The sequence below is a fragment of the Myripristis murdjan genome, chromosome 16 (assembly GCF_902150065.1).
Source record: "Myripristis murdjan chromosome 16, fMyrMur1.1, whole genome shotgun sequence".
Taxonomy (NCBI): Eukaryota; Metazoa; Chordata; class Actinopteri; order Holocentriformes; family Holocentridae; genus Myripristis; species Myripristis murdjan.
Genome location: NC_043995.1, coordinates 275001 through 302302, shown reverse-complemented (window position 1 = coordinate 302302; position 27302 = coordinate 275001). Strand labels below are relative to the sequence as shown.

Genomic DNA, 27302 nt, shown 5'->3' with positions numbered 1-27302 from the left:
CCGGCGGTCCCGAGTCCACGTTGCCGCCGCCGCCTCTGTCCGGCGGTCCCCAGTCCACGCTGCCGCCGCCGCTGCTGCCTCTGTCCGGCGGTCCAGAGTCCATGTTGCCGCTGTCCGGCGGTCCAGAGTTCACCCTGCTGCTTCCGCTGCCTGGCGGTCCCAAGTCTGCACTGCAGGACGTTATGGCCGCTCTGCAGTGTGGTCCCACCCACACTGCAGCCATCCAGGGAGGGTCCGCCTTGACCGCCCGCACTCTGGCCGTCCGCCAGAGCACCGCCTCGTCCATGGTTCCCTGCGCCCTGGCCGTCCGCCAGAGCACCCCCTCGTCCATGGTTCCCTGCGCCCTGGCCGTCCGCCAGAGCATTGCCTCGTCCATGGTTCCCTGCGCCCTGGTCGTCCGCCAGAGCACCATCCTGTCCATGGTTTCCTGCGCCCTGGTCGTTCCCCAGAGCACAGTCCCGTCCATGGTCTTCTGCCCTCCGGCCGTCCGGAGATTTTTTTTGTTTGTTTGTTTGTTTTGGCCTCCTCCTCCCCCCGTCTTACGACGGCCATCCATCCATGTGCTCTAAAGACTGTTTGGGACGTCAGGAGCCGTCCCTAGAGGGGGGGGTACTGTCATGTTATAGAAATTATGTTTTGTTTTGTTAGGTTTTGTTCTTGTGTCTTGTCTCGTGATTTTCTGTTTTATTTTGATATCCCACTCTCCTCTTGTGTCAGGTCACTTGCCCTTCCCCTTGTGTGTTTCCCTCTAGTCTGATTGTCTGCCACGCCCAGATTGTTTCCACCTGTTCCCCATTACCTTGTGTGCATATATAGTCCATGTTTCCCTTGTCCTGTGCGAGTTCGTCCTGCTTCGTCTTGTTTGGTCCTGCTTTGTCCTGCATTGTCTTTCCACATCCATGTTCTTTGTCACGTCATGTCAAGTCAAGTCAAGTTTTGCCAAGTCAAGTCAGGTTTTGTATTTCCTTTGTTACTTTGTTTTGTCATAGTTAAGCTCATGTTTCTTTGATACTTTGTCTTGCCTTTTTGTTCTAGTTATTCCTTGTTAAGAGTTTTCTGTTGCTACTTTTGTTCTTGGGTTATCATAGTGAATTTCAGTTGTAACTTTCTTATTAAAAGAATTAAGTTGAACTCTTGTGAGTCGTGCGATTGGGTTCTATCCCTTGTAGTCTAAGTTTTGACATTTATGTTGTTGAACAAGTTTTCAGTTGGGTTTGTTGAAACTGTAATCACAACTTTATTTCACTGTTTTATTAAAAAAAAAAAAAAAAACAATATTATTGCTACAATTATACCTGTTACACAAAAAAAGAAAAAGCAAAAGCAAAGTTAGCACTAGTAAATCACCCCACACTCGAGGCCCATATATTATATTAAATTATATCTGTGATGATAATATACGGCACAAGCCGAGGATCAAATCACAACCATTACTATAACACACAGCCTGCTGTCTTCCATTGCTTAAACATATCATTTATAAAGTTATGTCTCATTGCAAGCTTCATGCACTGTAAGCAAGATTACCAGTGGCACAATACCTCTTAAAGTTTGTAAACAGACCTGAATCCTATTGATTTGAACACAGATTATTTAATTATTCCAGCAGGTTTGATAGGCTTGGACTCCACCCGGTGGTAGATACCAGAATTGTGCTTGGCAGCAGGGCCGGCTCTAGCCATGTTGGTGCCCTAGGCAAAATTACTGCTTGGCGCCCCCCATCCCGCCACTCCCCCCCACTTCTGGATGACAACCAGGAGCGCCAGATTCACTTAAGAAGTGTATATATTGCAACACTTACGGTATGAAAAATAAAACAACGTTTGGCTCATTCCCGTTAACTCAGACACACATGCCCCAAATCACCTCAGTCAAGGTGTCTTAAAAAATTAATGCTTTGGACTTGTCGTTTCAATGTCCGTGGCTGGGTAGGCAGTATCAGCCAGAGCTTAAATCACATAGTACATGCATACAAAAATATATATTAAGTAGAATTCAATATTAAAACCACTGCAAAGTCAATCAAGCTGCCGCTGTCAAAAATGTAGTTATTGACATCGGCGGATTACTTTGGCATTACTGCCAATTAATTTTCTGAGACAAACATTCACCTGCATTTCTGCATGATTCACAGCCCAGGAGCTCCCAAAGACATGATCACAACAAGAAATCAGCTGAATCCTAACAACACAGGACTTGGGCTTTTTAATGAGATCCCGCTAGAACTGTAGTCTAGTTTCCCACAGCTCTGCACATGGAGAGACAGCCACAATGATGCTTTCCTCCATTGTTGTTTTGCCGTTCTACTAAAGTCCGCCAGATTTTTTTCAGATTGCACTGTTCTCTCCTATTGGACACCCAAGTTACAAAAATTTTCAAATTGGGCGCGGCATGCACAGGTCGGGGTTTTCACATAGTGCACGCCGGCCGAGGTCTGCGCCGTGCGTGCGCTTTGTGAAAGCCCTGACTCCTCTGACCCTGAGATGCGCCCCCCAACACATCATGTGACTCGGCACTGCAAGTGACAAACATGTCTTTGTTTATTTCTTTCTTTATTTGGTTATTTTATGTTATTTTCAAGACAGAACACAAACATATATATTATTATTATTATTATTATTATTATTATCCCCGCGACCCTAGTGAGGATAAGCGGTTTAGAAGATGAATGAATAAATGAATGAATGTATTATTATCATTATTATTATTATTACATATTCTTATTATTATCATTATTATTGTTATCATTATTATTATTATCTTGCTGGAGAGTGACTGACGCTTGCGGCGCCCCTCCAGCAGATGGCACCCTAGGCGACCGCCTATACCACCTATGCCGAGAGCCGGCCCTGCTTCTGTAGTTAGATTTTCAGAAGCACAACCAATTTTCCTACCACTTTACCAATTTCCATGGATGTGGAGTGAAAATTGTGGGCATTTGAACAAGTTAAAGAAAAGATTTTTAGTCCACTCTAGAGATGATGTCACCCACTCTAACTCTGAACATTCCATGCAATACACACTCATTATAAACTCAGTTGAGCCAAAAAAAGCACCAAACTTAAACTGTGTTTTCTACCAAACTAAAACAGATATGAAAACTTTACTTGACACACAGAAAGTTGCACTTATGCTGACCCATTTAAGCTTTGAATGGAGTTAGTAGGCGAAAGAATGAGGGAGCTGTGAGGGTTTAAAAATGCATGGGTGTCGGCCGGTTCCCCATTCATTTCCAATGAGGCTGAAAATTAGATTTTAATCAGAAATTGCAAAAAAACAGGAAGTCGGATCACTTTGAAAATTGACAGGCAGATTCAATTCCACAAGATGCACCTTGTTCATATTTTGTGGACATAGCACAAAATCTCTGCAACCTAGAGCCTTGCGAAGTTTTCACAATTACAACAGCCCATAGCTACCACAGCTCTGCTCACACTCTTTTTGAACTGTTCCCATATAAGAAGCTAACTGTGATCTCACAGTGAGTGAGTTTCACCAACAGCTCATAGAGGTGTTTCACATCTAAAAAAACCTACTGATATCAGCCTTCAACCAACAGGTCCTGTTCAGAGAACCTCAGTGAAAATATGTGCCTGACAATGTAATGACTTGTCAGTGAACAAAGATCAATTCTGTTCTTGATTAGCAGCCAATGAAAGAAGGCCAGAAGATAGCCAGAGAAAAATAAAGAAACAAATTGGGAGATGGTGATGGATGGATGGATGGATGGATGGATACAAGGATCCAAAGCCAATCAGCTCCCTCCTTCCTGGTAGAAAAATATTATTAGCTGTCAAGTTTGAAACTTTGAAAAAAACTGAAAAAATGTTTTGAAATGTTTCAAAGCGCCTAATTGTCATCATCTGATCAACCTTTCAACAAGAATAAGACCTTAAAAATCTTAATATGCAGCATTCAAGAGCAAAGATATAACTGATACATTCAGTGTATCTCCTGTCCATTACTTTTCTTGCTTTTGCTTGAAAATCTACCCATTTGTTTGCAATTTGATCACTGGTCTCATATGGTTTTGTGACTACCTACAAAGAATAACGCATCAGTCAAGTGACCAACGTTTCAAAACACTATTCATACTCACTCCCTCTGTCTTCCTCAACTTTTATTTATTTATTTGTTTGTTTGTTTATTTAAATGCACAGTGTACATTCATGGATATTTCAATATTGAGTTAAAACGTAAATGCAACGAGAATTAGCCAGATTAGCTAGTTTTCATCCATAGTCCCTTGGCAGGTCAAGGCAGAAGACAAGCTTAAAACATTAGAAAGAAGAAAGGAAATAAAATCAACAGAACAAAAAAGAAGCACTGTTAGAATAACAAATTACTAAAAACAGACAAGCAGACATACAAGTTGTTAGACAAAAAGAAAACATAGAGCAGATGGTACAGTAGGCTAGCTATGGTTACAGCTTTGGTAAATTTTAATCCACCTCTTAAATTTATTTTTAAAGGATGGACAACAGGTGCATTCTCTCACATCAGTGGGGAGGTTATTCCAGTAGTTTGAGGCTCGTATTGAGAAGACTGATCCTCCAAACTTACTGCGTCTATACTGTATAACACAGTCTCCTCTGGTGGTTGCCCTAGTTGCCCTGCCACTGTCCTTCAACTCTACAAACTCACCCAGAGGGGGGGTGCCAGCCCATGTAGTTTAAGAGACAGATAAGCATCAATACGTGTGTGTATACAAAAACAAACACTGTGCTGGTTAAACAAAAAAGCCAGACCCTGTATGTTCATCTCATGTGGCTGAATCATTGGATTTCTGGTCTTACTCCTTGCCTTGCCCTCTTCCCAACACTATGCTGCCGCACAGGAAACAGTCTTGTTCTCTCTCAAATTCTTTACATTCTTCCTTGATGGCAAGGCCCATTTATAGGCAATGGCCTAGGCTATTTCCCATGGCACTAGCTTCTAGAAATGGTCTGTTTCACGTTGTTTCACCAGGAAAGTCCTTTATTCACCAGTGCACCCATGTGTTTATGAACATAATAATAACAGGAAACATTTTAAACCATCCTTATGCCAAAGATGCATGACATCCAAAACATTTACACTCTTATCTCCCCTTGCCAACAAAAATAATGACTGCTGCTAACTCTTTTCAATTGGAAAATCTTACAGGGCAGCTTTACTCATTGCTCCATCTACACCACACAACCACAAAGCAGCTGAGGCTGCAGAATGAGAGAGAAACTGGGCTTCTCTCGCAGTTCTACAGAAGAGGGAGACATGAAATTGCACTTAAAGAGACAATAATTTTGGTGAAATAATATGACATTTTAAAGAGAATAAAAACAATAAAATACAAAGTCAGTGCCTGTGTACATAGGTGTGAGACTATAAAAACAAAAAAGTTAAGAAAACCAGTCACATCAGGTGGCCATGGCAGGGGAGACACAGTCAGAGCACTAGGGTCATACTTTTACACTTTAGTTTGTTTTGAAGTTTGCCTTTTTAGCATGTAGCAATGATAAAGCAATAATAAACCTAACAGAAGATGTTATGCTGATGCCTTATTTGAAAGGCAACATGCTCATTTAGTATAGGGCTGAAACACAACCTATAGTACATTAGCTCAGACATGAACATGAATGTTTGTTTGTTTTTTTTTACCTAATTGTCAGTAAGTTGCATCACAACAATTAGGCCATGCTCAATGTTAGAACTACAAAAATCACTACATACCTTTAACCTTACGTCAACTATATTTGTATGAAATTTTTGACCTCTGGGACAAACATAGGAGCTGGTGAATTGTTAGTTTGTGGTGTCATTGACATCCCCAAACCCAAATCCTGACCCAGTATGCCACCAATCGAGTGGATGTCATTGCATTTGGAACATCCATCCATCTATTTTCCATACCTGCTAATGGTAATATGATTTGTTTGTTATTATCATTATTGTCATTATTATTATTATTTTATCATTATTATGATTACTATAATAATGATAATAATAATAATAATAATAATAATAATAATTATTATTATTATTATTATTATTGTTATTGTTATTATTATTATTATCATTATTGTTGTTGTTGTTGTTGTTTAGCAGAAGGGCCAGTATGTATACCAAATGTATACCAAAGATTACAGTATTCCTTAACTGAACTGCCATGTCTGATACAACTGTGTTTTTAACCGTAATTTCCAGTTGGTGCCACCATGTTGATTCCCAAACACTGTTCAATTATATCCATCACTATATACAGTTAGGTCGACACAATATTCCTAATTTTTCCCTTGTACACCACCACAGTGGATTTGAAATGGAGTAATCAAGAAGTGATTGAAGCGCAGACTTTCAGTTTCAAGGGCCTGAGCAAAAATATTTAGGCTGTGGCCTATGTATATAGGCTGTGGCCTATTCCCTCATTATTCGATGACAAATTAAGAAAATAAAAGGTCTGGAGTTCATTCCAAGTATTTGCATTTGCATTTAGTAGCTGTTTATCAGAACCCTCAACAGGGTTAGACTTTGCAAAAAACATCTAAAAAAAAAAGCCTTCCCAATTCTGGAACAAGGCTCTTGGGACAGATGAAACAAAGATTAACTTGTACCAGAATGATGGGAGGAGAAAAGTGTTTAGAACAAGGGCGTAGGTTTACATATAGACAGTAGGGACATGTCTCTATCGATATTTGCGGAAGCCAGATTGTCCCTACCAGTTGGAGTGGTGCGGCTCCTTAGAGACAGAGCAGCATGTGTATGTGTGCACGAATGGTGTGCATGCATCAGAGCGAGTACGAGAAAGCAGGATTTACGAGAGTCAGTGAATGCATCGCAGCCGAGCAGAGCAGAGTGTAAATGTCGCCACATGCAGGCACAGAGGAGGCGAGAGGGAAGGTGATGTTCTGACAACGCAGCAGTGAGTTTTTCAGAACTGTCAGTCCATACCTTAAGTACATGTGGTACACCTTAGTGAGAAAACACCTTGTCACTTTTTGTTATTTCTGGTCCAAATCCATTATTTACATGAGCATGTAATTTTACGCATTGCTTTATTAATGCCTGTGATAACCAACCAGCGGTTTAATATAATTTAAATATTTTTATTGTGAAGTACAATGTTAATGTATGGAGAGAAAAATGGAGAAAGAGGAAAGCAGAAACAAAGTACAGGTGTCGGTGCACCGCAGCACCTGAGGTGAGAGGCACCTCCCTCTTCCCTCTCAGACCAAGATGCAGAGACGAAGATGGCGGTTCGCTCTCACTCACTGACTGCATAATTCTGTTTTCCAGGTTGGTACACGGTAAAACTTACAAAATCCGTTTTCTCCTGATGTGTACTGTGCTATATAGTAACTGACGAGTCTGTTGTGTAATTTTTGATGTGTGTAGTTGAGTTAAAGAGCCGTGGTTATAAGCGCGAGGTATGGCTTTTCGTAAACAGTGGCGCTAGCGGTCATATAGCATGTGCGCACTGAGTGTATGTGTGATTCTGTGTGTTGGTTGGTGTCCGCGCTCCCTGGTGTGTTTTTATTTAGGTTTTCTGAGATATCCTGACATAGTAAAAAAAAATGCTAGGTAAGGGTTAGAAAGGTTTATTTTTAATAACTTTAAGTGAGTTATCCTGAATGCATAAAGAAGCAGTTATGTGTCTGGTCTGTATTCAAACACGTTATAAGTTGAATAGTTTTCCCTGTGTATATTGTGCTTCATGTATTGACTCTAAAGTCATTTAAATATTGGTTTAAAGCCAAAGGTTTTATGATTTTTATTATTGCTTTAATAATATGGTTGATTTCTTGAGTTAAAAAAAAAAAAAAAACTAAAATGTAGCCATGTGGACTAAAACATGATTTATCATTTTGATATTATTGCACTTGAAAGAAGATAGTGAATTTATTTTTGATAGAGACAGTATTTCTGAGAATGTGTGCCTGGAAAGTGTTACTCACTTATGTGTGGAGAGTAGAGACTGTATGAATGTGGTTGAATTTAGATTAACACATGGACACTGAAACTGAAATATGAAGCTGAAATATTGCACTAAGGGGATGTTTAATGTTTTTACTATGATTCTGGATATTTGTAATAAAGAGACCAAGATGCAGAGACGAAGATGGCGGTTCGCTCTCTCACTCACTGACTGCATAATTCTGTTCTCCAGGTGGAGCACCTAGCAGGAGAGTTGAGAGCAGTGAACCAGTAAACCAATAAAAATCATTTGTTACTTCAGTTACACACATTGAAACTCGTAACATACAGGCAAATTTGAGGCAAATAATTTGGTCTTTCCTTTTCTCTTTGGTCTGCACTACTTAATACACACATAATTTTGTCCATGCCAACTCGTATTCTATTTCATAGACAGGCCATTCATCATGCCACCAAAAAGAGAGGTGACATTAGAATTATACTTGGAAACTATACTTGGAAAAGAGCAAATTTCCATGTGTCTCAGATAGGGCTGTAGTCAACCATAGAAAATCTTGGTCGACTAAAGTCCTGAAATTTCGACCAAAAGTTGACTAATCGGGGGGCAGCGGGAATACAAAAAAAGTTACTATTTTTAGATTAATTAACTGGGCGGTAGCCTACCTGGTAGCCTTGTCCGCCTAAATAAATTATTAATAAACATAAACAACTAGTATTTGCAGTATATTAAATCATTTTTGACCTAATTATTTTGCACTGAATGACACAGTGGAGTCAGTTGGCTCTGACAGCGTTGCATCACGTGCACCTACGCAATCTCATAGCCTGTGATTTCCCAAAATAGTACTATGTCAAGCTGCTGTCGTCGCGGGTGAGTGCGCCTGCAGTTATCAAACGATTATTAAACTAAAACTTTGAAATATGCCAATTCTGATATGTTTATACTAAAAACTGATGGAGCAACCTAACACAGACATGTTAGCTTACTGTTTTTAGGTGATATGCCATGTTGGTCATTGAGTGATATGCAAACTGTTGTTTGCAAAGTTTGCATTCGACATTTTTTCCATCTATTTTGGTAAAATGCTACCACACTGACGACGTCTTTGACATGGTAGAGGACTAAATGTTCATTAAACGTTCTTAATTAAGCAAATATTTGGAAAACCAGGCCTAATTTTTTCTTCAATTCAGAACATAGGGCCTACCTATCTGTCTCCGCCAGTGGGTTGGGCTAATCCAAAATTGTGAAAACAAGGGGGGTGTTCTGAGGACAGACTGATACCTGTGAAACAGGGTGTTCTGAAAACACCCCCATTAGCACTTAGTGCTTTACTCCTGATAAAATTAACACAGCAAATAATCGGCCAATCAGATTTTGGTTGACCAAGAACGTGTCGACCAATAAATCGACCAGTCGACTAACAGACTACAGCCCTAGTCTCAGATATAAGGACCACGACCTGGTGCCACAAGAAGTCTTTGTAGGACTGTATGAGGTGCCAGGGACAACTGGTGAACAGATAGTTAAAGTATCTGTTGATGTTCCCTTGAGATTAAACCTTCCGATTTCTGGCTTAAGGATGGTGTTGCATATATGGCAAGAAAGTGTTCAGGGGCACAGGCAGTGTTGAAGACACTGGCTCTGTATGTGCACTGTGGTGCACATTGTGTGAATTTTATTACACAGTGTGTTTACAGAGCTTCTCCTCTGGTAAGTGATATGCTTCAGTGGGTGCATGAACTCTCAGCAACCAGTCAGGGAAATTCAAGGGAATATTGGCTGGATAGGCAATATCAGAGGCACATACCAGAGCTGTGAATCCACTTTGTCTGACTAGGTCAGGGGTATTCAATTAAAATTCAAAGAGGTCGAGTTACTAAAATTTCCTCCCAGCAAAGGTCCAAATCTTACAATGTCTAAAATTTAGACATTATTGACTGTTGATTATTGATTCACAACATATGAGACACAATGGTTTAGAACTGGATGCAGGCAGAATGAACATGTATTGGTCCACCCATTCATCTTTAAAACTTCGGTTTTCACTATCTACTTTTCTCATTTTGGAGCAAGCCATTTTCTAGTCTCAACTACTCTCTTCTGCTATTCTCTGGTGCTGAAAGGTAAACAGTCGATATGATTGGCTTGGCTACTGATGACACTTCTGTAGTATTCAGTGGCTTTAACATAGCGCATGGTCTGGGGCTCGTATGTATGGCTGTACTGCATTGTTTTTGCAAGAGTAGTGCATATCTCATGATGTCAAAATCCACCAGATTTTTTTCTGATTCCACTATTCTCTCCTATTGGATGCGCCGAGGTGTCGTCACAGGGTGCTGCGCCCAAGTCAAAAAATTTCAACTTGGGCGCAGCACACGTGGGCGCCGGTGCCAGCCAGCTCGGTGCAGGCCAGTGCACCCTTGCGCTCCGCAATCACATACACAATGAATGGCTGCGCTGGCCGAGGTCTGTGCCGTGCGTTATGTGAAATCCCCATTGCTAGATTAGATACGCATGTAGTCTGTAGCCACGGCCGTCAGAGAAAAAATATCAACCAATGATTTATTTAACAATATTAGAATTGCCACAGGTCAGGACAGAACTGTCACTAGGTCCGTGCCCAGACCACGGTCCACCATTTGGTGATGCCTGGACTAGGTGGACAGTGCGTGGACAAGCAGTTGATACTGTTCTTACTCAGTATGAAGCTATCTTGTCTAGTTTGGAGGAAGTGAACTAAGTTGATTCTGAGTCTGATACAAGTGCCAATGGTCTCTTAGGTCACTTCCAGATGGGAAAGACTGTTCTTGGACTGCTTGTAGCATCAGAGGTATTGTGAGCGCTTTAGTGCCTAAACAACCTCTTTAAAAACAGTCACAAACAATTGAAGGCATGCAGGCTGCTGTTGAATATGTTCACTCTTCAAAAAAAAAAAAAAAAAAGGAATGAGGAAAATTTTCTAGAAGTGTTTGAGAAGGCAGTGGGTATTGAGCTGATTGAAATCCCTCACCAAAGAAATCCACCCAAAAGATTCACTGGTAAAGCTAGTCAGCATAAGCCAAAAACACCAGAAAAATACGACAGGATAGAGTTCTTCAAGGTGCTAGACAGTATGTATGTTCAATTCAAAAAGCGGTTCAACCAACCAGATTTGCAGATCTTGAACAAAGTTGAGAAGGTGCTCCTTACTGGGCACATGGATGATGTCATTTGACATTATCCAGAGATAAACAGTGATCATTTGAAGGTTCATCTGTCAATGTTTGTCTCAAAGAATTCATTCACAACAAGCAGTGAAGCAGCAGATATCCTAAAAGGAATGCCAAGTGAGGTAAGAGGTCTATTTGATGAGGTTGAGAAGCTTGTTAGGCTGTTGCTGGTCATCCCTGTGGCCTCAGCTGAAGCTGAACAAAGCTTTAGTGCACTTAAAAGACTGAACACATGGTTAAGATCTACCATGCCTCAGCAGTGCCTTAATAATGTGGCTGTATGCAGGAAGAGGCCCTCAACCAAATAGATCTCATATGTGCAGACAGTTTGTATCTGTCAGTGACTCATGTAGACACCTGTTTGGACAGTTTCAGAAGACATCATCAGGGACCAAAAAAAAAAAAAAAAAAAGGGGTGGAAAGAATACTTGAATACTACAGAACAGAAAAGTAAATGAAGTAATACTAAATCTGGTAGGTCCATTTTGATGTTGGATACAAAATTGCTATTTCAAGTACATTTAGAGACTGAATCATTGGACAAATTCTGGGATGCTGTGTATTGCATTGCATTGCATAAATTAAAAGAAAATGAATACAATTAAAAACTTTTAACAGATACAGTAAAGGAGAATCAATAGTACATAGCACATACCATATTTTTTGTTCAACAGTGATTATGAGGGGCCCAATTTGTCCTCTTAAGTTTCTCTAAAACTGAATCTAGTGTGCTTTCTTCCTTTAAGCTTGTTAAACTTTCTAAAAAAAAAAGGAAAAAAAGGATATTTTTCATACATTCATACATGTCATACATTCTGTCTCAGTTTATGTATCTATGATACCACCACATCTCCCCCTCTTTTGATGATGGTGTTTAAACTATTCATTCTGCATACAGAAAATTAAGAGGATATGTGGACAAAGTATTTGCTGAGTAAAAATGTTCATATATATCGTATAACATTTTTTTGAGAAAATGTTGTTACACAATAATTTGTAGTGATTGTAATGTTTTGCTTTCTATATTGCATTTGGTTATATTCCTCTTTAATACCGTGTTGCTATTTGAAGTATGAGGAATGCAGATCATAATGTAAATACAGACCCTAAACATTAATAAAGCATGCAGTTGCCAGGATTAAACAGCTTTTTTTTTTTTTCCAGTGGTCACCTGCACTCTCAAGTCATTGCTTTGTAAACTGAACACAGGACAGTTTGCAGCAGTTTGCATACTGTGAAAGCAACCCAAGAGTTACTGAAAGCAAAGAAGTGGAATATTCTTTGATAGCCAAGTCAGTCCCCAGACCTCAACCCAACTGGGAATGCTTCTCACTTCCTGAAGACCAAATTGAAGGCCGAAAGACCTACAAACAAGCAGTGACTGAAGGCAGCTGTAGTAAAGGCTTGGCAGAGTGTCTCAAGGGAAGAAACTCAGAATTTGGTGATGACCATGGGTTCCAGATTTCAGGCAGTCATAGACTGCAAAAGATTTTCCTCCAAATACTGAACATAATCCTTATAATTATAGTTGTGTTTGTTATGTATAGTTTGTCCAATTACTTTTGAGCCTCTGAAAATGGGGTGGCAATGTATAAAACTGACTGTAATTCCTAAGCAGTTAATGCCATATTTTTGTTCAACCCCTAAAATTAAAGCTGGAAGTCTGCACTTCAATCATGTCTTGATTACTCAGTTTCAGATCCACTGTGGTGGTGTACAAGGGCAAAATTATAAATATAGTGTCACTGTCCGAATACTTATGGACCATTCTTCTCTGCACAGAACATGGCTGACCCCCCAAGTTTTTCATTTGGGTTATGCACAGACATCATTATCTGTATCTATATTTTATAGTTTTATCTGTATCTGTTCAACCAACAAAATTATCTGTTTCTGTATCTGTATTTGGACAGAAGATCAGAAGGGGTGGAATTTATACCAGAAGTTAAATCGGGAAAATGTTAAATTTTCTAACCTTATATTCACTGTCAATGCAACTGTTGTTCCTTCGATGGGCTCTATTTTCCCGGCGCAGCGCAGGGTGGCGCAGTGAGGAAAACCCCGCGCAGAGCTATTTTCGACCAGCGCAACTCGAGGGGTGCACAGGTTCATATTTTGGCAGACCGAGGTGCGCTGAGATGGGAGTGGCGGCACAGCAGGGGGAGTTGTCAACAGATTCAGCTTGGCGCAATGACATTTTCGTGCCAAAAGGCATGAAAATGTTGACCATTTTCAAAGAAAAAAATGAATGAAACAATTATCAATTGCAGACCTATTTTCTTGTGCAGTCAAAGCTCTCTATGCTGGTCGTCAGTTACAACAGTGGCTGGCAGGTGCCTAGAAGGTACGTGAAGCATGTGATAGAGCAGAAGAAAAGAAGAAGCAAGCCTTTAGGAACTTGGGGGAAAGTTGCTACTGTCTTCCAACATGTGTACATGTTCAATGAAGAAAATACATAAAAGCTTACTCAAGCAATCCACCGTCTGTGTGGAAAAAATATTGTTACTGTCATTAACAGTAATTTAAACGATAGCATCGTCCATATGCAATTCATAGTCATATGTGCATTTTAGTTTCAGAAAGCTTGTAAAGTGATGTTAAACCTTCTTTGAGTGTATTAAGTCGGGTATCTGTAAAAACATTAGCCTGGGGGAAGTCCACCTCAGTTAGCATTTGGAATATCCTGCCACTATCCAGCACTCAGTGACAATGAGAGGAAGATAGCACCACTTCTGTCCTACAGAACAGCTAGGAGGGAAATAAAATAACATAAGAATTTTCAAAATGGGTGAACTATCCTTTTAATCCTTTGTCAAGGATATGATGTTAGTAGAAGTAGAAGAACTTGTGTGTATGTCAGCAACTATAGTGACATGCTAGAATGGGTAATTTTATTTTTTTAATCATATTTTCAGACAACTTTTGAAATATGACTATATTTTCCAGTAACCTTAAGAGCTGAATATGTTGTGACTTGTTTTGTGTGCTTTTGTTTAAAGATGTTGAGCACACACACACTAACATGTATACACACTTTCCGCACATTAGCATATACACATCACCTGCTTTTTGTTATTATGTGAAGCATTTTGTTTGTTTTTGTTGCCATGGTTTGTAGCAGTAAAAGCAGAGAGAGCACAGTTTCATCAACTATTGAACTGAACAAACTATCTGTTTGACTGACAGTTTTAGTGATCATAAAGATAGCAATGACTTGGAATGAAGCTGGTTCAATGTTAACAAAAAAAAAAAAAAAAAAAAAAAAAAAAGTAGTTTTGATATAGTTAAGCTGCATGTTGTCACTGTATTGTAGCTTAGCTTGCTACATTTCTCTGGAGGGTAGCTTCAGAGTAGTGAAGCTTCATTTAATGTAGAGTAACTGGTACCTTAGTTCACTACATTTTCCAAGTAGCTTGTCCAACACTGTGCACAACATACATAATATCACAGCTAAATTAAATCCTGTGTGGAAGTGCAGCAGCAGCTACACCGCAATGGTCGACATGGTGTGAGCACTTGTTCTAAGTGTCACACTTCATTAATCACTAAACACTGACAGCAGTGTCATTTTATTAACTTTGCGCTAATGAAGCTCAGATATGAAAAGCAGAACTCTTAGCTGAGTTTTGAACAATATTTACTATTATTTTGTGGTTGCTCAAAATGTGTCCCACATATTCGTCACCACCGTCAGATATTTATTTAAAAAATAATAATAAAAAAACTACAAGGTCAATTACATTTCTGAGGATCCCTTTTCAAACCTTCAGCTCTACTGCATGCTTCAAGACCACTCAGGCTCCTGGAAGTTTGCTATTTTCTCTTAAATCTCTTCATATTTTGGACACTGCTACTGTCACAACCATAACATGTCAACACCGTCTCTTTTGTATAAAAAATATTAGATTAGATTATGGAATAAATGTATACTTTTTAAGAAGAGGTCTGATGCAGGTAGCAACATGGGGGAGACAAGATGGCTAATGTGAACAACTCATGCTTATCATGTGAAAGAGTTGGTTTTTGTCACCACTGTCAGACGTCACCACCGTCAGGTTTTCTGTGTGACAGTGATGACTGAAGTCTGAAAAATGCTTATAACAGTGCTCAGGATTCTTATTTTTTGTACCAAATAGTTAAATAAAGTTGTTAAGCAAGAAGCCATTGACTTGAGTGGTATAAATTTTGGAATTGTATGTTGTAATGAGGCCACTGTCACCACCGTCAGATTAGTGTCACCACCGTCAGAGGCATTTATTTGTTTTAAATGAATATACGTACAAGATGTTTCTTTGGTGCTGTTGAATTATTTAAGTATTAGTCTCTTTTAATACAAAAATACGTTTTTCAAATAATAATAAAAAAAAAACATTACAGTGACGGTGTTGACAAAAACAAAGTAGCCTAATAACTGGAAAAATGCCTATTTTATGAAAAAAATGCAAAATGAGGAGGTTGCACCAGTACATTGCTGAACAGCCAAGACCTTGGCCTATAATGATATACACTATATTGCCAAAAGTATTCGCTCGGCTGCTTTCACACACATATGAACATGAGTGACATCCCATTCTTAAACCATAGGATTTAATATGATGTGGGCCCATCCTTTGCAGCTAGAACAGCTTCAACTCTTCTGGGAAGACTGTCCACAAGGTTTAGGAGTGTGTTTATAGGAATTTTTGACCATTCTTCCAGAAGTGCATTGGTGAGGTCACACACTGATGTTGGACAAGAAGGCCTGGCTCGCAGTCTCCGCTCTAATTCATCCCAAAGGTGTTCTATCGGGTTCAGGTCAGGACTCTGTGCAGGCCAGTCAAGTTCTTCCACACCAAACTCGCTTATCCATGTCTTTATGGACCTTGCTTTGTGCACTGGTGCGCAGTCGTGTTGGAACAGGAAGGGCCATCTCCAAACTGTTCCCACAAAGTTGGGAGCATGAAATTGTCCAAAATGTCTTTGTATGCTGAAGCATTAAGAGTTCCTTTCACTGGAACTAAGGGGCCGAGCCCAACGTCCGAAAAACAACCCCACACCATAATCCCCCCTCCACCAAACTTTACACTTGGCACAATGCAGTCAGACAAGTACCGTTCTCTTGGCAACCACCAAACCCAGACTCGTCCATCAGATTGCCAGACGGAGAAGCGTGACTCGTCACTGCAGAGAACACGTGTCCACTGCTCTAGAGTCCAGTGGCGGTGTGCTTTACACCACTGCATCCGATGCTTTGCATTGTGCTTGGTGATGTGTGGCTTGGATGCAGCTGCTCGGCCATGGAAACCCATTCCATGAAGCTCTCTACGCACTGCTCTTGAGCTAATCTGAAGATCACATGAAGTTTAAAGGTCTCAAGCTATTGACTCTGCAGAAAGTTGGCGTCCTCTGCGCACTATGCGTCTCAGCATCCGCTGACCCCGCTCTGTGATTTTATGTGGCCTACCACTCCGTGGCTGAGTTGCTGTCGTTTCCAATCGCTTCTACTTTGTTATAGTACCACTAACAGCTGATTGTGGAATATTTAGTAGCGAGGAAGTTTCACAACTGGACTTACTGCACAGGTGGCATCCTATTACATTACTATTACAGCACCATGCTGGAATTCACTGAGCTCCTGAGAGCGACCCATTCTTTCACAAATGTTTGTAGAAGTAGTCTGCATGCCTAGGTGCTTGATTTTATACACCTGTGGTCATGGAAGTGATTGGAACACCTGAATTCAATGATTTGGATAGATGAGCGAATACTTTTGGCAATATTGTGTACCTTCAGATTTTGTAATTTAACTCACTTTTTTTTTCAAAATTGAAACCTGTTTTATCCAAATTCCCAAGAATCAGTGATATAATACCATAATATACCATTATGTCTATGTATATGCAATGTGTTGCAGTGTTCAAAGGAAGGTAAGCTGTGATACTACATCTTATCTACCGTAAATCTATTTATTTACAAAGTGCCATACCAATGATACTGCATGTTTTCCTACCTTTCGTCCATGAACTTTCAGAGACTTCAAACATTCTTTACACCAGTATTTAATCACTGTAATAAGGTTGTCCACATTATTTTTCCTAAAGCCAGCAGTACTGTTCAATGTTTCCCCTAGGTTGGCTACTGTGGGGGGGTGTATGGGCCCAATGGGCCTGCTAACCCAGTTAAATTAAAAACCAATTAGAAGCTCTTGCATTATTGGACAAGAGCCTCTAGCATCTTCATCACTGTTAGGCACTGTTAGGTTGGGTGGAATTTCAGATGTTTGGGGGCAATGTCTGGCCATCTTTGGTTTTAGACAGGTGACATTAATAAATGACTCTTTTTGGAAAGCTGTTATTTCACTGACACTAATATACCAACTTGTCAGCTCAAGTAACATTATCTTTACTTCAACTGTCTTGCCTCTGTTCTGTTCAGAGTCTCTGTGTGTGTGTGTGTGTGTGTGTGTGTTGTGTGCCTGTGTGCCTGTGTGTGTGTGTGTGTGTGTGTGTGTGTGTGGAGGCCCCACTGTTGGTGAAATACAGAGCACAGTAGTGGTGGGAATTATCGCTCATTTGGATGTTTCAGCTCATTTGGTTTCACTAAAATGATTGGTCACTAGTTGGCTCAATGGTCTTGTGCAACTACTGTGTGGCTGTGTTGCTTCTGAACACCAAGGGCTCTATCTTTCACACTGTGCTACCCGTTGCCACTACCTGCTACCCGTGAATTACGCATTTAGCAGCTTCCACTATCCCTAAACGGTATCTTGCGCCCACACTACCTGCTATACATTACGCCGACTCCATTATTTGCACCTGAAGGTATACCCATGGGCGTGTTTATTCGCTTTCCCTACAATTGCTATCTTGAGCACACACGTTAGTGAAAGCGGATAGTGGGTCCTCAAAACCACCTGCTATCCCATTTGGGCTTTTACAAGAGCGCGCCCAAGCGGCTTCAATGCGCGTCCACTTGGACACGTGGACGTGCACACAGCGCAGCCTGCTCTTAAAGGCAATGGCACCTGGCACACTCATTGGTTTAACTGGCGTAACGCCCAAACCACGCCTATGCATAATGTAATGGGTAGATCAAGTGTTTTAGGGATAACGGCAGGTGTGCAAGATAGCAACTTTTGCAGTGGAACGCCTCTTGCGCAATGGTAAAACCCTAAATAACGGGTTTAAGGACTCCGGGTTAGGGTTAGGGTTAGGGTTAGGGCAAGATAGGGCCCCATGCCTCAAATGTAATAAGGGCAAAACAAGGGCAAAATGCTCGATTAATTCTGTGCCTTCAACCATAATGGTTTGTTACATGAAGTCAATATTAGAAAACTACTCATTTTGCAGTGACTTTATCACTTGGCACCGTGAGGTTTCAGTTGATTTGCCAACTAGTTTTCCACCGAGTGACCATTTGTGCACTGCCTCTGCAGTCACTTGCTTACACCTCCCTTAACCATTGCTCCAATTTGTTACCTGCCATTTATCCTCTCTGAAGACATGATCTGAGAAATTTTGAGAGGTCTCTAAAGTATGTATTAACAATATACAGAGTCTTTCTACCATAATACCAAAATTCAGAGGCAGCAAAGTTCACCGTCAACCAAGTTCAGGTTGATTTATTCCGCTCACTAGAGATCCTGACCCTCTCAAACCCACTTGAATAATTAAATAATCTGAGCCTGAACCTACTTCATCAGGTCAAGCCTATAATAACGTTCAGATGTGAAATATATCATGAGCTCAATAAAATGAGGCTAGAGTGAGTGAGAATGTCTCCATTTGTTTGTCTCTCTCTCTCTCCTAAAAAACAACCAAAGCATTTGGTCTTAAAAAGAGGAAATGTTACATGTTTAGGTGAGGTGCATGTGGGAGATTCATCATTCCATATTCCATAATGCCAGGTGTGAACGGACAGACTGAGAGCTGCCCACTTGCCAAAAAAAAAAAAAAAAAAATCACAATCACAATCACAATTAGAATCAGTTTGTTTGCTTTACAAAGCCAATTATTAGTTCCATGATTTATGAATAGTGACAGTATCATTAGTCAACAAAGCAGAACAGTATAAGATGGGTGCTAAAAAAATGAAGGGATTTTAATTATCTGTTGTGAAATCTTAGTCCCCTGTCATGATTTGCAAAATGGCTTGTCGCAGTGAAAAAAGTGGGTAAATTATTGAGAATGGACCAAACATTCAAAATCACTGGTATGGTCCTTTAATTGCTCCCAGTGCCTCATACCTCTATTGTCTCCAAAACCAGTAAGTTTCTGTTACATAGGCCTTTTAAGTGGACAAAACAAGGCACATGATTTTAAAGCAAATTTCTCATCTTCCATGATGTAAGAAGAAAAGAAAAGAAAAGAAAAGGTGGTTCAGGATTTCGACTGGACTGCCTGATTAAATAAAAGCTGCCTTGTGTCTGGAACACTGAAACAAAGCATCCTTGTCACTTATCACTAATTCATTAAGCAGTGCCTTACCACTGCCTTTTGCATACAATGCAGATGATCAAAGGATCTAAAAGCTTATAAACCAGTATGTTTAAACACTATCTTTCAAACAAGGGTATTGCTGTAGGTACCAATCTAGATTCTGGGTCGAGCACTGGTGGAAAATCATTGTTACTTAAACTCAGAAGAGGAACCAAGCTGAATTTCCCCATCAACACATTAAACGTAACGGGCTCTATTTTCCTGGCGCAGCGCAGGGTGGCGCAGTGAGGCGAACCCCGCGCAGAGCTATTTTGGACCAGCGCAACCCAAGGGGTGCACAGTTTTGTATTTTGGCAGATCAACGTGCACTGAGATGGGAGTGGCAGCGCAGCAGGGGGAGGTGTCGACAGATTCAGCTTGGCGCAGTGACATTTTTGTGCCAAAATGTTTCGCCGAGGTGCGCCCAAAGCTTCTAAAACCATGTCTACTTTTGGTGCAAGGCTCAGCGGGGCTGGCGTAGTGGAATTTTGGCTGACCAGTGGGCAGTGTGCACACATCACCAAAACCTCACAGATTGTCAGGCACATTAACAATGCAATAAATACCCACAAAAACCACTATTCAATGCTATAATCTCAATCAGCACATAAATGTATCTCCATATCGACTGTCCCGTCACAACTGATGTCAGATCAAAGGAGATTGGCACCGTTTGGCATGCGTCATGGAAACCAGGGTTTATACCGGGAATCCTCAAGTTGAATTTACTACCTTTTTTACTACCTTTCAAATATCTTTTACTACCAACACGGCACTGAGCAGCAGCTTTTTTTGGGGGGAATGAACAATTACTTTTATTTACATTAACTCTGTAAATATTACTAACTGTAACTGTAAATATTAATAGAACAAAGTAACCTTTATAAATAAAATAAATCTTTTTTGTAAACAAAATGGCATTTTTAAACAAAAAGGCAGTCATATTTCCTCAGACATCCCTTAATATGCCTAGGTAACCTAAAACATGGCATCTCTAGTCGTCAGGTCCATCCATGAAGTTAGGCCACCTGCCTCTGACAGAGTCCTGGTGCCACAGCAGGGGTGAAAATCCCATTTCATTATTGGGGGGGGGGCAACAAACAGCAAAATTTCTGAGAGTAACTGTTGGGGGGGACATGAAAAAATTGCTGTCTGGCACAACTGTAACACCCTCTTTCTCTGTTACGCTCCTTTGAAACTTGCCGTACAGCGTTGAGCGCTCAGCATGTTCATATGTTTTAAATAATGCTATTAAAAGCAATAAAAAGCAATAATCTTTCTTTGCTCACTGTTCTATTTCCATTTCTATTTCCTGGGTACCGATGAAAGGGCAACATTATAGATTGGAGATAGGTGGTGCTGCAGACACCCTCCCCTGTTGAGGGTTGGTTTTTCCACTTTCACATATATGGGGTCATCATTTGATAATCCCTGTATGTTTCAAACCCGGAAACACTCTAAGGTAGAAACTGGTTCACCCTAAAGACAGGATACCACACAATCAGAAGAGAAACCTGATATATTCCGTCCAATGCAGTGAGGAATGCAAGGACTTATACATTGGGGAAACAAAACAACCACTCAACAAGCGCATGGCTCAACACAGAAGGGCAACCTCCTCAGGTCCAGTCTCAGCTGTCTATTCACATCTAAAGGAAAAGGCACACTCCTTTGAAGACAGCAATGTTAAGATTTTGGACAGGGAGGATAGATGGTTTGAGAGAGGAGTAAAAGAGGCCAAATATGTGAAAGTGGAAAAACCATCCCTCAACAGGGGAGGGGGTCTGCGGCACCACCTATCTCCAATCTATAATGTTGCCCTTTCATCAGTACCCAGGAGGTTCAACAAATTAACCTCAGACGACTCTCAACGATCGTCGTTCACCAGGGTTTCACCTGACTCTGACGACTGTAGTTTCACCAGACCACAACAATGGTCAAGTGAAACCAGCACCTAACGACTGTCGTTAACACTAGACCACAACAATGACTGTCGTTAACACTAGACCACAACAAGGGTCAAGTGAAACCAGTGCCTGCATGAACACACCCACAGGCATTAGGGTGGACACTCCCACAAAGGTTAAATACCTGGACCTTACCCCACTGCCTTTGTCAGACTAGTGCGGACTAGAAAGACCGATGCGCATGAACTGATGAAGCCCCTTGGATAAGAGGCGAAACGTCTTCCTAAGACAAATACAAGTCCAGTTGCCTACGATTCATTTTTGCCCAAAAATATCAGCTCTTTGGTTTTACTGACGTTGAGCAGTAGGTTGTTTTCTGAGCACCATTCTGCAAGATGGTTGATTTCCTCCCAATATGAAAACTCATCATTGTTAGAAATCCGGCCGATGATGGTGGAGTCATCTGCGGACTTCACAATAGAGTTCTCCCCATGTCGGGGGATGCAGTCGTGGGTGTACAGCGTGAACAGGAGAGGGCTGAGCACACAGCCCTGCAGGGCTCCGGTGTTGAGCACTAGAGTGGAGGAGGAGAGACTGCCAATGCGAACTGACTGGGGTCTGTTTGTGAGGAAGTCCAGTATCCAGTTGCAGAGAGTGGTACTGATGCCCAGAGTGTTCAGTTTTCCAATCAGATCATATTTCCAATCCAATCATATCTAGAGACAAATTCAAAATATCGGTAAAATATGAACTATTTCATCAGAATCAGAATACTTTATTGATCCCCAGGGGGAAATTAAAGTATTCTGATGAAATAGTTCAAATTCAAAATTCAAAATATCAGTAACTATCAGTAAAATATGAACTATTTCTGACATTAATATCCTGACAGACTTTTTGAAAGAATAAAAAGCTCAGTCTTTGCTCCTCCTGTGGTCTGTCCTCTCTCTCCCTCACTGTCCTGCACTCGCTTGAGCTTGGAAACAATCATTAGCTATTAGCTTAAACAGTGAGCTGAAAGAGGCAGGTTTTGGACCAAGCAGGGAAAATATCGCTTTTCATATTACAACCTTGTGCTTGGTGAACAAGTGGTGTGATAAATGACTCACTGGCTTTCACTTGAGGAGGTTTTCCTGCTAGTTATCATTAGGCTGCTGCCTCTCAGGCTGACGGACTGACTGAAAGTTACCAAGCTGCCGCTCTGCGGTAACAGGATGCGGACCAAACCACTTTGAGGCAAGGGGGGGTCATAACTTTTTAACACTTAAAAGCACACTGTTTTACATTTATAATTAGCACCGCTTGCATTGTACTTTCATTGAATATTACTATATTATTGAAAAATATTTATTAGTGTTAACAATGTTTTTTTTTGGAGGGGGGGCAACTTTATGGATGGAGGGGTCTTGTCCCCCCTGACTCCCCTGGGATTTCCACCTATGTGCCACAGCATCACAGCTTTGCTCGGATCAAACTCATTGATGTCTGGGGAGCAGAATTGGACCATCAGGAGATCTGACAGTGTGTCCCAGGTCATTGCGTGTCGTCCTTCTGAAATGGCTAGGCAAACCCTGGGCTAACCTCACAACATGTCACGCGACGTCGGGGGAGCTATTTAAGTGTGACATACAACAAACAGATCACTAGCACTAGCCGACAGGCTACGGGGAGCTGCTGAAGTGTGACACACAAACATCACCAGTCAAGCGCTAACGTTAGCTACCGTATGAATTTAAAGCCACCTCTTGCATAATTTATTACATGACTTGGTGCAAATATTTACCCGCCCCGTGGCAGGTAGACCTCCAAAATTAACTCGCCAAGGGAATATTTCAGCCGCATTTGGCGAGTGGCAACCGCTAGTTTACAGCACTGCTCAGAGCTGTGAAAACTTACATTTTCCCATTTCAGCAAGTGGCTTGCTCACACTAACATTTTGAGACCCTGCATGAGCGCAACATGCGGCTTTGAACCAATCGCGTACACCCTAAGGGGTGGCAAATGCAGTCAGGATCACTGATTGGCTATCAACGCCGACACAGGTCCTGGTGTCCTGCTCGTACATATTTTTCGTTTTAATATTTCTTTAATTAAATGAACTGTAAAGAAAAAAATCAGCATCAATGGAAAAGTCATAATATATTGAAGGGATGATGAAAAAAATTAATACCAATTAAAATTGTGTTAGTTACCTTACTACCTTTCAATGGCCTTAATTTGGGCTCCTTTTATTTAGTACCTTTTACTACCTTTTACAACCCCGTAGATACCCTGGAAACCCAACCTGATCACCTGTCAGTCAAACAATGTGTCCAGTACGGTGATGTCTTTTTTCCAGTCGTGGTGTCTGGCGCTGCTCGTGTTAACTACACAGTTCTTCTTCCATATGTATAAGTATTCCACACTGGGTTTCCATTATCCGGACTATGACTGGTAAAATCTGCCAAAGTCCGGTAATTTTTAAATGTCCGGTGAAAATATTCCCTCTAAGCACAATTTGAATTTTATTAAAACAGTCAATTTCCATGTAATTTTATTTATTTATTTATTTTAAAAAATAGCCTGCGTGATCCCTGTCTCCAGTGTACCAGAGAGAGAGAGAGGTTTTTCTCTGCAGAACCGGATCAAAACAGCGCAGCGAAGTCGCCTGGGGGAGAACAAGTTTGGCTCATTTCTTGAAACAGACGTTCTCAACACTCTTGGTGCTTTTGCCAAAATAACCTGAATGGTTCAGCACAACACCATGGTTCACCTGCAAAAGTGCGTATCTCTCCCAAAACAGTTCACTCGTGTCAAAATGAAGTTTCTTTCTCATATCAATAGTCAGTGCCCCCAAAATGCATCGTCCCTTTGGCATTGTGTAAGCACTGCAAGTCAAAATGTTTAGATGTTTTGCCACTATGGCAGAGGACCACTGAAATATCCCTCATGTCCACCTCTCAGTCTTAGCCCAGTCCTTCACTGACAACGGTTACTGTACTAATTTTTTTTTGTCTAGCTAACAGAATACAATTGTGTATAAAACTGAGAAAAAAAAAAAAAAAAAAAAGGATTTTACGGTAAGAGTAACCTCCAAGGTTTGACATCACACATTGCACTCATACTGCCAAAGAAATTGTAACGATTACAATTTTTTTCAATCGCTTTACCTCCTCTGTCAACTCAGAAACCCTGGTATCAAAACAGTAAATCCATCGGCCTCATAAGAGGCGCTCTTCCCAAAATGACACATTTTGTTTGCAAAAGGCTCTTACCATGGCAAAACATTTCAAACATGCAGCAAAGCACATTTTGTCACTACCCAATACAATTGGGTAGTGGTCAAGCGAGTGAATCCAGCCACTCACTCACTTCATACTCAACACCAAAATGCAACACACCCTTTTCAGGCTGAGCAGGTTCAACCTTACTTTTTCCTGTGTGTATTGCAGTCATATTTTTTTTTTTTTTGACAATTTACATAGTTACATATTGTAAAGCAAGTAGCAAAAGCCAATATTTCCCTCAAACAACTCAACTTCTGCCCAAATGAGTAGATTCCTTCAATCAGCTCTACTATACTGTAACACAGCTGACAACAGAATACAAAATACAGCTGTCAGTGTGAACAAGGTTCCTCTGTGTGCTACACATTCAAATGTGAACTTACAGTAAAGGATTGCATCCAAACTCAGAAAGACTTTGAAGTGAAATTTTACTGTATTGATGGCAAAAACTGAAATACTGTAATTCACATACAGTATTACACAGAAAAACTCAAAGGAGTTGAAAAAAAAATACAGATTATAATTTATAGGCCCCTTTTTTGTAGGTGTATACTGATTGATTGGTGAATGGTGATTTGTGGAAAAGGTAGTGATGCAGGTGCACTAGTGATTTCACAGTGATGCAGGTCATTTCTATCAGCTGCGAGCAGATGTTTTGCTTTTGACTACCATAGTGAAGTCAGTGGAGTCAGGGCCATGTAAATGACACATGTGAGAACTGTTGTGCAAAAGAGCATGAAAAATGTGTGAATCCAATGAAAAGGTATGAACAAAGAAAACTTCTGCTGTGGTTTGGAAGTGAAGATGATGACAAAGTGGATCCCAGTTTCATTATACTGAAAAAAAATGATTGAAAAAAACTGTAAACAATTTATCAAATGTTCCAAGAGATTCATATATGATATTATTCATGGTATTATGTTCTTGACTAATTTTGACAATTGAACAGACTATTGTGCATGTGATGACTTATACAATGAAATGATGCTGACATGTTTTGGAGAGAACAACCATTAGACTGAGAACCCAACAGTCAGTTGAGATCAACAAGATCTATTCACTTGGAAATTGTGCTAACTGTAGGCTAACTGTACTTAATCATTTGCAAAGATGTACTGAGACATTGAGACATGTACTAAGCCATTTGCAATTTCATGAAATGAATGAGAAGTTCCAGTATGTTTTGAACAATTGCCAAGAGTTTTGGAGTTTTGTCCATGTTATTTTGAGAATGTCATTTCTGTTTCAAGAAATGAGCCAAACCAATGGAGAAAAACTGTAATTCAGCTGCTGAATTAAGTTTTTATTGCATCTATTTGATTTCAAGTTGGCAGCACGCTGCGTTATTAAAATGGTATGAGCCAGTTTTTTTTTTGTTTGCAAATTGTAGTTGCAATTGGTTGCAATTGTATGCAATGTTCATGTTGAAGGCTTGTGCAATATGTATTTATTTTAGAAGTTACGCACGTGAGTCAATTGACGGCACTCATTTTATTTGATATAGCCTACTTTTCAATATAAAGATTACACTGTAAATTGACATGCCTTGATATCATTCTTATATAGCCTGCATATAATTTTAAGCTCAATAAATTCAGATAATATTTGACCGGAATTTCAAACATTTGTCCGGTAAAAAAAAACCTGCCGGTCACATTGTCCAGTGCCAATTTTTTCTAGTGGAAATCCTGATTCCACACATATTTTGTTTTAATCTCTAGTATGTTGTTGCATCAGTAAGTGATGGAGTCGAAAGTTGCAAAAAAAAAACATGTATTTATATGAATATGGTGAGGATTATCCTTTGAGGTAAAAACATTCATTAAAAATAGGGGCTTCACAGTTAAAATTATATTTGCTCATAAAAATCAATAACTTTAACAGACGGCGACAGGGCTGGAAAAAGAGAGATGCGAGGCAGGTAGGTAATGGAAAGAAAGGGGAATGAGGAAGACAAATGTAAGGACAGATGCATGGATGGATGGATGGGTGGATAGATGGATGGCAGGTAGCTCCAGCAACATTCCAGCAGCCAAGACTGGCCTCATTGTCCTGAGTGTGTGTTGCTGCTGCTCTATTCCTCCATGTCAGTTGTGTAAACTTTCATTACGCCTTCGTGCAGCGCATTTTAAAGGTGAGGACAAGGGCTCATTTGATTGGTTTAAGGTGAATCGGCTGTGTCAAACCCACTCCATGCCTTCTCTCCTCCCTTGCGCTGGTAGGAGGAACGGCGGAGTACTTGTGCCACAGCACATGGTGTGCCAAAATTGCAAAATCCATTTGGCCACACCCAGTTGGCGAAGCGCAGCTGCGCTGCACCCCCCGCCTCACCCAGTCTGTGAAAATAGAGCCCAACATCTCACTATTAAAGTGAGAGAAATTAACATGGCATGCCAAGAGTGAATCTGGTTGTGGCTTTCACTGCTGTCTTTACTGTGTGTGAGTTGCACTGCCCAGAAACTAATTTGGCAGGACAGAACCCTTGTGACAGCAACTAACCCTAAAGGACTTCTTTGAGATGAGAGGTAGAACCACCATGCCCACAAATT

At 40.6% G+C, this 27302-nt stretch overlaps 1 protein-coding gene across 1 annotated transcript in view; it reads right to left on the bottom strand.

Annotated features, from left to right (window-relative positions):
- The window catches only part of cdk14 (cyclin dependent kinase 14), a 433611-nt gene that overhangs the window by 380533 nt on the left and 25776 nt on the right, over window positions 1-27302 (bottom strand). The window lies entirely within an intron of this gene.